The 14,935-nt window shown below is 37.4% G+C and overlaps 1 long non-coding RNA gene across 1 annotated transcript in view; it reads right to left on the bottom strand.

Moving 5' to 3' along the window:
• Positions 1 to 922: 922 nt before the first annotated feature.
• LOC309666664 overlaps positions 923 to 14,935 on the bottom strand; it is a 41,333-nt gene continuing 27,320 nt past the window's right edge. The window contains exon 2 of the long non-coding RNA XR_014267217.1: positions 923 to 13,628. This is a non-coding gene — a long non-coding RNA (uncharacterized lncRNA). The remainder of the gene's footprint in view (positions 13,629 to 14,935) is intronic.

The raw sequence follows: 14,935 nt of genomic DNA, 5'->3' as shown, positions 1-14,935 counted from the left end.
GGACATTTATTAATATAATAAGAAGAGAAAAAGAAGTATGAGGGTGGGAAAGAATCAGGTTGATTCTGGACCTACTAAATTCTATATGGATCTCTTAGATTTAACTATCTCATAAGCAACTTGAAATATGTGTAAGACCTCAGTACTTGGCAGAAAATAGGCATTCAATAAATATTTTTTGAGTTGCAATATTTTAAGTGAAATGAAATTAAGCCAGCCTAATTTGGCCACTTGCAATATGCTTTAACTCTTCAAAGAAAACTGTTCCAATTACACCACATATTATTTATGCATTGGATAATACATTCTGTCTCCTAGCCCAGCAGCCAGTGTTAAATTCTATGCTACATACCGTACTTGTTCCCGAGACTAAAATCAACAGTGCAAGGAAAGAGAAAAAGGCTCTGAATTGTCTTCTTGATAGAATCCCTTTTGGGTTTCTGCTTTCCTTTGGCATGATTCTGAAAAGCTTACTTTCACTTCATTTTGATAAATGTTTAACTGCTATGCTCAAATTAGAAAATCTTTCATTTGGATGTAATCATGAAAGACATCATATGTAAAAGAGAGAGATGTGGTGGTGAGAAACCATTCAACCATGGGCCTGGGACAAGGAGAGGCATATGTATCCAATATTTGAGTTAATACTTTGTTAGGGTTCTAATGATGCTGTGTAGCTCCTGTGTAAGGTGAATGGAAAGAGTACTTATATATAGCTTTTCATTAGGATAAAATATAATTCTGTTTAGTTCATTTAATAATCATTATATAATTAAATAATCCATACAAATTAAAGAACTGACTGTGCTTTATAAAGTCACAGTAAAAGAAACACCATGAAAATCTGTTTCATAAATGAAAGCAGTTTCTAGCAGTTCCCTACTCTCTGAGCTAAGAAAAAGATTTTGCTATTTCTTGTTCATTGTGAAAAGACTCATAACACACATGAATTTTGAAAATCTTTTTTGACTGATGAGAATTAGTGAAAGAATTTCATGAATTCTGTATGAGGTTACATTATAAATTAATAGAATATAAAGTGTGCGTTTCTTCCCATTTATATATTGATTCATTGCTTTGATACCAAATGTATCATTAAATAATGCAAACATAATTATAATACAAATAGTTCAATGATATTAGTTGCCTGTCAAAAGAAGGAAGTTATATTTGAGGATAGTTAATTCTTATGTATACAATTTATGCATCTCCCTTAGTGTGTATATCTAGAAAGAAATATTACATATTAAACTACATTATGTCTAAGATTCTTAGTCTGTTTCCTATTCTTATTACTAATAGCCATAAGAAACAGAGAGAAAAACTTCATTATTAATAGCAGGACAATTTACTAACATTTAAGGTGGACCATTTATTTCATGTATTCTGCAAATCCCACATAGTAATATATAACTGACCCTACTTTATAGTCAAGAAAAGTGAGAATTAGAAAAAAATAAATGCTTTGTCCCAACATCACATACCTATAATTGACAGAGTCATTATCTTGGCTCTAAGTGTATATATTAGTTCAGAGTTTAAATCTTAATATCTGATCCCTACCCCAAAATGTGCCAAACAAAGAAAAGGATGCTGATGCAGGATGGTCATACTTCTGCTCTTCCAACAGTTATGTCATGTTATGTCATGTCATGTCACATGAATGGAAATGACCTCTCCGTGACCATGCACGGTCTCAACTTAATTCCTGCTAGCCACTAGCCATCCAAAGGTCAGATTTGGAGGTGGTGTTGGCCACGTTGGAGCAGAATTACTTGTAACTTAGGGGAAAGAACAATGAGAAGTCAGAGTCTCCAAGTTCTACACCTGTTTCCATCACATGACCTTGATTCAAATTTGGACGAATCAGACCAGCTGGCCTCTCTGGATCTTCCTTTCCTCAGCTATGACGTGAAGGATGGATAGCTGGTCTCTAATGTCCCCTCCCAGCCACTGATGTTTCTGTTTGTACAAATCTAATTGGCCAGACCAGGATTCAGTGCACGTCCTTGGCCTCACCCTTGGAATGAATAAAGAATTTCTATACATTAAGTGGTTGGCACGGTAAAGGAAGACAATGGTATATTCCAAAGTTTATCATAGGTGTGAAATAATTAAAAGAAAAGAGGTTTGGTTTTAAAAGTTGGATCCTGGGTCAGGATATAGATGGTGAATATTTCCAAACAAATTTATTTTATTCATAATATCATTTTAGTTAGTCCCCATACATAGCCTCGTATCAACGGAGACCAAAGGGTCAAGGGTCATGCCCACCATCAAAACCAGTGCTCAAGACATCCGAACAGAGTTAGGCAAGACTCAAAGTAATATGTAGCTGGGGCTGTTTGTGAAACACAAATATTTGGTATTAGACTGTATCCTGGTAGAGAATCTAAGTGGAATGTTGAGGAAAAGGCCCGTTTCTTGGAAGTGTGGGTCGCTAGCTCAAAATCAGGAGACCAGAGCTCCTAATTCCATCTGTGACCTTTGACTCTAACTGAATGTCTTGGAAATGTTCTTATAGTTTCTTTAGTAGAAAATGGGCTTGCCATTCATGTAGTATCACAGGGAAATTTTTCTTCTGCAGTAGGCATAATAGTCACGTAATATAGGAAAATGTCAATAGCTGCAAAATATTTAATATCACTTATTTAGGACAGTTTATTTGAAACTTTAAAGAAAAATAAGACTTTCAGAGTTTCATTCATGTGAGCATATCAAGGCAACTGTAAGTGACAGGATTTCTTGAATATAGAGGAACAGAAATTAAAGTAATCTTTTCAAGAGGAATGTAAGAAGTGATATTCAAGAACCTGGCCAGGTCCAGTTTTCAAAGGACTTGCTCTATGTCTTATGAATTTATTCTTAGTAAATATTTAGGTAATGCTTTCCTATGTTCTCTGAGGTTTGTTTCTAATGGAATATACATACTCACCATGTAGATGGCTGCAAAGGTTCTGACCCTACCATTGTGATTTCCAGTTTAGTAGGAAAACTACCAGTTAACTGTTTTGCTCAAGGATCCTGGAAATAGGGTTGACCATCAAAAGACGAACAATAGTATCATACATAGCTGAGCAGAGAAAGCATATTTCAGAAATGCCACTGATTTGGGAAAAAATTGAAAAATCAATAAGTTTTAAGGACATTCTCAAGAGGACTTATTCTTGCTCATGAAATAGTAAATGCTAGAGCAATAAAGCAATTGGTTAATGCTTAGTTTTTGAGGACCTAAGGGCAAGGTATCATTCTACACTGCTCCCTAATAAATACAACCTGATTAAATTCTAGTGTTTTCACTGCCACTAGTATCCATTCTAAACTCCCAAATTGAAACAGTGATATGTATTCAATTATCAGACTAGTAAAAATTTGTCATCTAAAACCCTCCATACAACTTGTATTTTCCATTATTGTTCTTGTTAAAAAGGGTACCACAATAGGGATCCAAGCCAACATTCTTGTCTCACGTTCCCTTGACCCTGTGATTGCCAAAGATCTTAACTCCCCCTCCATTTCATCAACTCATACAGGGTTTCTTACAGGAGCGCTGTGGACACCTTACATGGGAGCACTCCATGGTCCCCACATTGCTCGACACAGTGGCTGGGAATCACGCTACCATATTTCTTGTGACCCTAGCAAGGCAGATCCAAAATTATTTTCTCTTCTGTAGGTTTTCCTTTCCTCCTTGTTCCTCTGTTAAATCCAATGGACGTATTGGCATCTTTCTTGCCACACTCCGTGGGGTGTTTGATTCATTCTTTCTCTCTCTTTCTTTTTCCCCTCTCTCTTCCTTCCTCCTTTTCTCTCTCTCTCCTTCCTTCCCTCTCACTCCCTCTCTCTGTTTCTCTCTCTCACTCCCTATTCTTCTCTCCCTAGTCTCTGTGCCAATTGAGGACGAGAACTGTATGTGTTCACCTTGGTGTCTGCAGCAAACACCGAAGTGTCTGACACAGAGTGGGTATCCAATAAGTATTGCGGAATTGAATTAAATTGCTTTGCTTTACAAAGGACCGCAGGATTTTCCAACCCAGAAGTATTTTAATCACACCAACTGGCATCCGTCTAATTGCAGCTCCTCAGCCAAACCTGACAGGCACCAGAATCACTTAGAGAACGTTTAGAAATATGGATTCAAAGGATCCGCTCCAGAACTACTGAATCAGGATCTGCTGCAGAGAAGCCTGAGGAACAGTATTTTGAAAAAGTTCTACAGCAATGCCAATCCTCTTCTCAACCACAGCTTTCAGTAGAACCCTTTTAATTTCCTTGTACTATTAAGAAAATGGGGAGATACTCCTTGGGAATATCTCAGATCCTTTTCTATTTCATAGGACAACCTGCAAGAAAGTGGGGTGACTTGAAAAGCATTCACAAAACAAATGCACTGAGTTATCATATATTTTTGACTGTATCAAATAACAAAGTATACTAAAAAGCTGCTATCGAGACAGAAGCCTTAAATTATCCAAAGATGTGGGGAAAATGCTTGATAAAGACACACGTTCTAAAATATATTTTCTCCTTTTTTGTGAAAGGGTTTAAAAGTAAACACACTTCTAACAATCCCAGTACTTGGCAATGATTTCCAGTTATATCTATGTTTGAAACACTCCTGTTGCGCAGCCATTTGTATATTGTTCTTTTTGCTGTGTCAAATAGATTTTCAAATGTCAATGCAGGTCATGGAATTTGCATTTGGGCTTGGACTGTTAGAAATCTGAGTCACTCTTTTCCTTCTCTTCCCCCTTGGATGCTCTCTCTATTCCTTCTGTTAAGATACCTCTAGAGTAAACATGTTTATGCACAGTAATGATCGGTGGGGAAAAGGGTGTGAGATTGGAAGGCTGTTGGGGGGACTCTAGTCTGGGAAAGCCAAGAGGGTCCAAACCCTCCCTTGGCCCAGCAACTTCTCCTCCAAGTGAGTTCCCCAAGGGAGACATACATACAGGGAAAGTGGTAGTAGATTAAAGCAAAACATCACTTGAGTTTTTTTGAGAAGTGACCCAAACTCAAAAATAGCTGTCATTAAAAACCTGGGACAGGGTACATGATGTTGGCTTAAGGAGGCCTCTCCATCCTTTCCTTCCAGCCAAGACCTAAATCTGACTATTTTACCACCTTGGGACCAGGACATATGGGACAGAACAGTGAAGGGATGAGAGTGATGGGCTTACAAATGAGAAATGACCTGGTCTTTCTCTGGGTGGAAGATATCATCCAGTAATAACCACAGTCATTAGAGGGAGGGGAAAGAAGTTAATTGGTGATTGTCTGGGCTTCTTTGTGACTAAATGAGAAGAGAGGATAAAGAAAAAGAAAAAAAGAAAAAGAAAAAAGACAAATAGACAAGCTCCTTCTAATTTAAGAGAAGATATTACCAAGGAAAGATGAACTAAGCAGCGTGTGTGTGAACTTTAATGAGGGCAGTAAACCACCTCTCTGGGGGACTGGAGGTAGAAAGCTGGAAGATGCAGACCTCCTCCAAGGTGAGGAGAGAAGCGTCTAGCTCTTCTGTCTTCTAAAGGTCTGAGGCTGCCATTCACTAAGCCCTCACTAAATAACAGGCACTTTTCATAAGCCACTTATGTAGAAATAAACAAAGGCCAACCAAAGAAGAACAAGCAAGGGCTTCCTACGCAGAGCTTGCTATAGCAAGGGAGCCAGCCACCGTCACTTGCATTTCGGCAGAGACTCAAAAGCAGGCAGAGGAGTGGAATAGCTTTTAGTGGAAAACAGGGACGGCTTTGGGTGTGCCCTGATTGGAGGCTCTTGGCATGGGGATGCAGGAGGCAGGCTAACTAGAAATGGAGCGCCCTATATGATTGGTTAGGGATACCTATTTGGCTTTGTCTAGTAGGTCCTAAATTGGAAAGCTAGACAAAAATTAGGGTAACTGTCGGTTACCAGTCAAGTCCTGATTTTGGTCTGATTGCTACAGAAGTTATTGCTTGGCTTCCTGAATTATTACGACAGATAGCAGTCTGACTTCCTGCAGGTCTAACTTATTGTTGGCTGGCTTCCTGGGCTACTTATTAAAGATAAGGGGTTGGCTTCCTGGGGAGGTTGCTGGAAGTTATGGGTCTAAGTTCTATTTTTACATATGGTTGGCCATTATCTATTTGTATATTCAGGCACCACTTACAATCTTCTACCACTCAGAGTGTGATCCACAAACCAGCTATGTTAGGGTTCGACTGCGAGCTTGTTAAAATCTACCAAGTGATTCTTATGCAAATTGACACTTGCAAAACACTGGGTCATAATTCACCTTCATCGTACCACAGACAGGCACTATCCTCATTTTAAAGACTAGGAAATGAAGGCTGGGAAGGGTTTAGTGACTCACCCAGGTATGTGTCTAGTAGGAGGCAGAACTAGGATGTGAATCTGGCTGACTTCCAAGCTCTGCTTTTTTGTCCTGAACGTAAATGTGAACACTAACTTTTCTCAACAGATGTCAGACTAATAAGGCCTTCTTCTTAACAGGAAGCGTTAGGCAATGAAATAAAGTGTCAGTGCAGACTTTGATGAAGTCTTATTCAGGGACATCAAGACTGCTGAGCATTAAGTCCCCAAGGCAAGGATGTTCCTGCGATTATGGGATATCTTAAGAGGGCCCTCATTGGAGCAGAGACTATTGAGCTTTGACATGGGACATTCCTTTCTTTCCACAGGAAACAAATGGGATTAATAATCTATGACCATTACTCTTAAGCAAGGCATATCCCTTCACAGAAAATATAATTACACAGATTGCAACAAAGGTAGAATCATGCAATGTACACCAAGTTCCTGAATTCCTTCTTTGTCCAGAAATAATGCTTTAGCTATTTTACTCTATGTTTTATGGTGTAAAGAAAGACTTGCCTACGATGTCCCAATGAGCAGGAAAGTTGTGATTATATGTCACCATTGAAACTGCTTCAAATACAATTAGGAAAATTATAAAAGTGTGTCATCAAGGATCCCCAGTTTGTGCATCCAGTAAGGCTATGGTAGGGATGAAACCATTTTCTTGCCTCTGAAACAAGAAGTTGTGCTCAAGAAGCTTGGCTGTGGATTGCAGGATTTCCAGGTTCTCAATGGTCAGGTGAATTACAGCAGCTCCTGGAAACAACACAGGTGAGTGTTAAAGACTAATTAACAAAGATTGATATCATTTGAAGTTTACAATGTAAGTAATGACCGTTGTACTTAGGTTTTATCCTTGCTTCTAATAACCTCTCTTTGCCTATGTTCTACCTACAGTGAGGCAAGGAATGCAATCAATCAATGCTTTTTTTTTGGATAAAGAGTTACATATTTTATAGAAAAAAGTGGGGAAAAAAAAAAGACTTTTTCTCTAAATTTTTGTGTAACCACATTTGGGGAAGAAATAAACATCTTTATCCATTCATTCTTTTTTCAACACATTAATAAGCAAGGCACCATCCTTCACCTGATGACAGCCCTCAGAACAGTAGGTATAAAGACTATAGAAATAAGTAATGCAAATAGGGAGTGGTCACAAAATCCATCTTCTGATGGCAGATGCCAATTTTTTATTCTCTTCTCTATGAAAAAATATAATCAAAGATATCTTAAATTTTTATTTAATCCCAGTAGAGAAAAAAAATCTGATTTTGAATAAATAAAGATCCCAATGAACTTAACTGAATTGTCTATTTAATAAAGAAACAAAAAACACAATCCATTGGGTGAAATGGAATGCAGCATAACTGATACACCAGTTTTAAGTAAGAATTCACCAGTAAGAGTTATAAAAGAAGAGAAGAGGAAAGTTCTAATATATATGTATATGTATATTTTTTATTTTATATATATATCTTTTCCTAAATACAGTTTTGGACTTTCATTTTTTCTGCATGGGATATGCAGTCTCATCCTTGACTTACAGGAAAAGACATTAAGAAAAAGGAAGCCATTTCACTTCCTTTTGAGACTTCAGACCTTCCCTAGGACATTGTGTTCAGGCTCATGTTTTATTTGTACAGAAGGCTCAATGCTATGTGGTCATGGAAACTTTGGGGGTTATTTCTCATGCATCAGAATACTAACCTATAGAGATAACAGACCTAGAAGTGAACAGAGTAGAAAAAATTCTGTTGGTTATGTCTTTCAAAGTCTACTAGAGATGTTTCATGGAATGCTGGGCCCAGAGGAGGCTTAGTTTAAAAGTGACAAATCAATGTAGTAGCTGAAAACAATGGAGTCCTTTAATTTATAAATTTTTGTCACACAAAAAAACCCTGCATGTATTCTTTAAAATTTGTAAATGCCTCCAAAACATTACAATCTATCTTTCTGATACACTTTTTCATAGTTCACATTTTTTCTAAAAATTAAACATATATATATATGAATAAGACTGTTGGTAAAATTATTTTCCCAAAGCAGACAGAACAGTAATGAAATTGTAATACGGGACACACAGAGAGCCAGGGAGAAAAGGCTTAGATCCTGGAATCCCAAATGAAACCAAGCAAAAGTTATGGCCACACTCATTCGCAACTGGAAACACTATTATTAATGGGGAGGAGAGTGAATATAAATATAGCACAGACATCATTCAGTATTTAGGGTCCTCAAACTGACAGAAAGTATTTTAATTATAAACTCAGTATACATTGCTTACATTCATTAAAGAAGCCAAATTGCAATGTTATTTTTACTTTATGAATTTTCCTTTTGGTATTCAAACCCAGAGAAGGCATCGTATTTCCACTTTGACTGCAAATTCAGTAGTGCTGAAGGATACTTAATAGGTGCTGTGGTGTTTTCGGGGTAAATTCAAAGAAAGTTAAAGTCTTGGGTGAGTCACAAAACAAACATCTTCAAGTACAATGGAAAATGCTTTACATATGGTGTGCATTTTTCCTATTAAGAGGAACGATATCTTATGGAACACAGAAAATAAATAGATATAATGTTGATTCATCTGTGTCTATAAAGCAATAATTCATCCATCCAACATTTTTTTTTGGCCACACTGTGCAGCTTGAGGGATCTCAGTTCCCTAACCAGGGATTGAACCTGGGCCATGGCAGTGAAAGCCTGGAATCCTTACCACTAGGCCATCAGGGAACTCTTGTTTGTCCAACATTTAAAATAATGTCTAGTCCTCTAAGCAACAGGTGTATAGTAAATCGGGCTAAAAAGTTATGATAAGAATTAGGTCCAATTTGGAGAATACATGTTTTGCAACGGTTGCATTCTTTTCTAATTCTCAAAATAAAGTGATAAGGATTTTTAAAAAGATTTTAAATCAAAACTTCTCATCGTTGCATTTAAAGCTTAACCAGATCCACAGACTATATGGTATCTCAATGGGATGAAATAATACTGACCACCAAAATATACTGCAATTGCTTCCCGTGATACAAGTTCTCTTCTTTCATCTATTTCTCAAAAACATTCTTGTTGAACTGAGAAGCAGCAAGACAAAGAGAAACACTGGAAAGAGTTAGAAATCTCAGGTCCCTCTACTAACAACTGATGTGATTTCAGGCAGGTCACTCACTTCACCTTACAACCTCAGGAAATGATGATGTTAGCATTTATCTCCAAAGCCTCTTGCAGTGCTAGTGTTTAATGATCATACTGTTTCTTGGATGTTTCATCTTTATCATAATAACAATATTAACAGCAACAATATCAATAATAACAACAATAATAAGATGAGAGAGGCATTGGGGAATAGTTGGGAGAACAAAACAATGGGAGTCAGGCAATGTACATTCTAATTACTTCTTTGTCGGTAGATTATGAAATAACCTAGAATAAGTAGCTCCTCTGAGTCTTAGCTTATTTTTCTTTTTCCTTTCTTTTTTTTTTTGGATCCGGAGGACACGAATGATGCTTTTCCAACGAAATTCTACATAACTCTAAGATTTCATGTAGGTGCTTCATGCAAAAACACACACACACACACACACACCTGCATATATAATGGTTGAAAAGAATAATAAAGCAACATGGCTGCCTAACTATGTATTTCTTTCTAATTATAATATGCTGGAGCCCATCAACCCATTGATTAGTGCTGTTACATTACCTTGTTTTATATATATTGACCCCCAAAGAAAACACATCCTGGCATTTCTATTTAATGGGAGAATATCCTGAGATTTCCAGGAATTTGGCTTTAAATATATGTTCCAACAAATACTTTTATGAGCCATGTGGAAATGAATTGTTTGATTTCAAATATTCATTTTATCAAAACTGGCTCTTTGTTTTTACTGACTTCACAAGAAATTACAGAAATTGAACTAGTAAAAAAAAAGTGCAACTAATAATATTGCTCTTTTTGTTTTATATATTAAAATTCCATGAAAAATTTCATGTGACTTAAGGATTCATATTTTTTAAGCTTGAATATCTTGAATAAATTATTCTGTAAGTTCTCTTCAATCTTGAATAACTTTAGACAATTGACCAGAGAAAATATCTAAAAGTTATCTTAGACACAGAAAAAGCAATGTTTGTATTACCTATCAAACGTGGCTGCCTGCTGAGTTTCTTTTAAGGCATCTTTGAATGTAGACAAATGTCATTCTAATCCTGGGAAAGTCCTGACAAGAATCCAAAGTCTTTATTGATAAAGAATACTTTTTAGTCCATAATGCAAATTCTGTCCATTCTAAATTGAGCTAGAAAAAGCGGAAGCAGGGAAGAGGTGAATGGAAATCAGCATTTCCTTGGGGAGGAAACATGACCATCAAGCCAAGGATATCAGTGGGACCAATTCCTTCACGGGAGCAAGGGGTGATAAATACCTTCCTATGCTGCTGTTTCACTGGGACAAAATGGCATGACTGCTGCTTCCTTTAGCTCAATAAAATCACCAAGTTCATTTGTCTGAGGTCTTGTATACTTTGTACTTGGTCATAATATATTAATAATTTTGTACTACCTCTATCTAGTAAGTAGACAAATTCTCACAAAATGGGAGACAAGGTTTAAGGTAGAATGGAAACAGAAGAGAAGGGATGGACAATAAAATTATTTTTTCTCTTTTTTAGAGAAATTGGGGAATAAAGTAAGAACAGTGTAAATGATAAGCTACCAGATCAACATTTAATTCTCCATTGGATGGGTCCAATCCTAGGAATTTGTAAATGAAAACACTTGTTTGCCTGGCCTTTCTTAAACCAGACAGTTTCTTCATTTGTTATTTCATTATTGCTAAGAGTTTGTCTTGCAAAGCCATTCAGGGTCCATCTCTGACTTTTGGGATGCTACCTCCTTTTTCAAAGCTCAAGTACCAACTCACCTGTTAAGGTTCTTTCCATCCCCCCAGTGGGCTCATTTCTATCTCTTTTACAAAACCAATCAAAGCTCTCGTAGTTATAGTAACATGTCTTTCATGTTTTATAACATTATTATTTTAGGACAAAATAGAGGAGCTTTTTCAAAGAAGCTAACTATTTTCTCATAAAAGATGAGAAACGATGACATATGGAGTGGAAACAAAAGAGCTAAAATAGCATTTATATATTCCAAAGGAAGGAATATTACAGACAGAAGGAAAGAAGCCAAGGAATATAATCGGATAAGCAAATTCAAGAAAGTTAAGATTCAAATAATTTGCAAAATGACTCCCATTTCTGAAACAGTACATGGTTAGGAGTATTTCAGCAGGTCTTTCCCAAGGAGCGGGCAGTGTGCGCTCTTATGGAAAAGTAGTGACTGCAGCTGGCAAGGAGTCTCCCTGTGACTACAGCTACCAGCATGCCCACTGCAGGGCACGGTGCATGGTTCTCCTCTACGCAGACTGAGAACTCCTCCCATGCAGTTGATATTATAGGAATCCTAGGTAATAAGGGAAAAGAAGAAATGAATGAATGAGGCAATGGTGAACATGTTCATTATTCTCAGTAGTTCACTTTAGAAAGAGTTCGTAAAACTTCCCATGCTCACGTTGAGTTGTTTCATGAAATATCTTATTTCAAAAAGTTGTTTGTTATGCTGTGTCCAATCCAAGACATACCTTCACATCTGCTACCCTGTCAATAGCTTTAGAAGAAGTTGTTTTTCTGATTTCCCTGGGATTAAAGCCTGAGGATGATTTCTGTCTCCAGTCTGTTCCGTTAATACGAAACTGCAGTCAGTCACTGCAAATTCACATCTCTCTGAGAGCAGGCAGAGGCAAAATAAACCCGATGAACTTCAGGCTGCTTTTATTCAGTCCATTTTGCTTGGTTCTTAGTATCCAGATTACCTGGAGTGACATGATTCAGGCTGAAGTTCTCATATGATTTTCTTCTCAGACTTGAAAGCAAAAAGCATAGCAACATGAAGCAAATAGTAGTTATTGACCATGATTCCATCAACAGCCTTCTCACTTACATGCAAATGAAAAAAAAAGAAAGGAGGCAACTCACCTTTGTGATCTTGCACTATTAAATGTGGCTATTCCAGGAAAGGTGGAGAGGAGGTGAGTAAACACTTCATCTAAATCTGTAGATGCAATCAGCGCAGAAAAGCTTTGTCAAATGTTATGTGATCACTTCCCTCTTAATATCTTCTACTTGCTAAGCTCGCTTGTAGCGTTTAGAGCGGTAAGTGGCTTGAATAGCAATGCATTCCCTTGTCGTGGTAAGGCTGGCAGTGCAATGGCAAGGATAATGGTCTGCCATTCCAGCTTATAGATGCTGTTATCCCCTAAGCAAATCATTCAGTCCGTCCTGCTGTGAGTTATTGCCTAGAACTTTGACACTCAACCCCTAAGCAAACTCTGTAACTATATCCTACTGTTATTTTTTACTGAAGTTCAGAATTCAACACTATGCTACCTTTTTTTTCTATTTTCCCAACGATTTCTCAGTGTCTAATACTTTCTTTTACCCATAGTAGTCCACAAAGCATATTTCAAATGTTTAAATGTTCATGTCCCCTGCAATGTGTGTGTGCACACACACACACACACAAACTCAAACACATTGACATTTGCTGTAGCCCCTTGCCCTATTGACTGCTTCTCAGTTCCAAGAGATACACCTGAAACATATAAAGAACAAGGTTGTCACTTTTGCCTAAACCAGTAGTTTGCAATGTGAGGTCTGTGGACTATGTGTCTTGGCTTCGCCTGGGGTGCTTACAAAAAGGTACATTCCCTAAGCCAGAGCCTTCAATTTCACAGTTGAAATTGCTGGAGGTGGTGCTAAGGAATCTGCAGTTTTTGATAAGTCAATTTCTTTGGGTGATTCTTCCATGAACTACATTTTGAGAGACACTGAAAAATATAAACAAAACATCTTAATTCTCTGTTTCCTCTCATGCCTCTTTATGAAACTAACCAAGGTGGCACACACGAGCAGCATCAAATTTCACACTCTCCTACTGCCTGAAGTCTGGTCCACAGATGTCTCCAGCAGCACTCACTAAGCCCTGACACACCATCTTGCTGCTAGTTGCTAAAGGTGCACATTTACTTGACTCCGTGGCCAGGGGCCACTGGGAGTGAAAGCCATTCCCTTGCGTAGTAAAGATAAGTGATCTCCACTGCCCCCCACAGTCACTGGAAGAATAGAGCATAGGTGTCTCACAAGCTTCATGACCAGGTGTTCATTCTATCACCCCACTTCACTCAGGCCATCGGCTTGCAGCGTGTATGACTCCTGTAAAGAGAGGCAGAGGTTGGAGGCTGGGAAGTCCTGGTGAATAACAGAGAGGGTCCACATCATCCCTTGGGTCAACATGTTACCCTTTTCATTAAAAGTCATGATTCTCCTCTTGTTTAATTACCGATCATTGAGATTATCGCTCATGCTTTCACTAAACTCAATAAAAGGAAAGATAAACTCACACGCTCTAGTGGGTGGGGAGAAAATTACTAAAATAATAAGATGAGTTGAGCAGAGGTTAAGGGAGAAAGCCCATGGTTTTTAATAGAAACCACTTATGGCTTAAAGGATTCATTATGTTAGCTGTTTATTCAATTTTAGAACATTATAGTTGAAAGAGTCTCCTAGGTAATTAACTGAATTTCTTCACTGACTTCTACCCCTCTCTTTGAAGATCTCAGGATTCATGAAGCTCATATTAAAAAGTACCGCATTCCAAAACTTTAATTATTTTGCCAGTAAGTTCTTCCTTCGGTTGAACCAAATTCTTCCACTTTCTAATTTCCACAGAGGGTTCTGGATCCACTCTCAGGTGCCCCATTATCAATCCCAGTCCTAGACCTGTAGGATAAGCCCTTTATATAATGAAGACAATGCTCATGACCACGTCCTTGAACACAGCAATCATTCCTTCCCGGGGACGTTTTCAAGTTCCCTGGATCCTCACTGCGTTTGCCTGTGGAGAAATGCATGTTTACCCACGTCTCTTAGAATGCAGTTCTCTGAACTGAACAGGATACCCTAGGTGTGGCTGGGCAGCTAGTTTATCATATAATTTGTTCTGGACGCTGTGTTTTTATAGTACAACTTAAAATTTCATTCTTTATTTATTTATTTATTTTTGCAACTATCACAATAATATATTCACATAGAGCTTAGAATCAGCTAAAACTTTTAAGTCTCTTCTTCACTACATGCCACCTCCATGCTGGTATTTAGCCAAACCTCCCAAATTTGATACTTGTTTCTATTTTTTAATGTTTAATGCAGAACCAAATGCATTTTCTGATAAAATTTTATCTTTTTTTCTTGAATAATTCAGCTCACAGAATGAACACAGATTCTTTGTCCAGTATTTAAACTCTTCTTCCAAGCACCATGTCATCCTCAAGTGTAACAGACTTGTTCATTTGGAGGAAAATGTTATGTAAAGTAATGTTATTGGCAAATTTCTAGATTTTAAAAATATTTTCAAGATCTATTTATTACTAAAAAATAAATAGACCAAGGTATTATTTATCAAATCACCTGTGCATGTTCAGATATATATATGAATCATAGAATGTCTATGTTATGTATAA

This window comes from Balaenoptera physalus (assembly GCF_965194825.1).
Source record: "Balaenoptera physalus genome assembly, chromosome: 9".
NCBI classification, from domain to species: Eukaryota; Metazoa; Chordata; class Mammalia; order Artiodactyla; family Balaenopteridae; genus Balaenoptera; species Balaenoptera physalus.
This window is presented reverse-complemented; position numbering and strand designations above follow the sequence as displayed.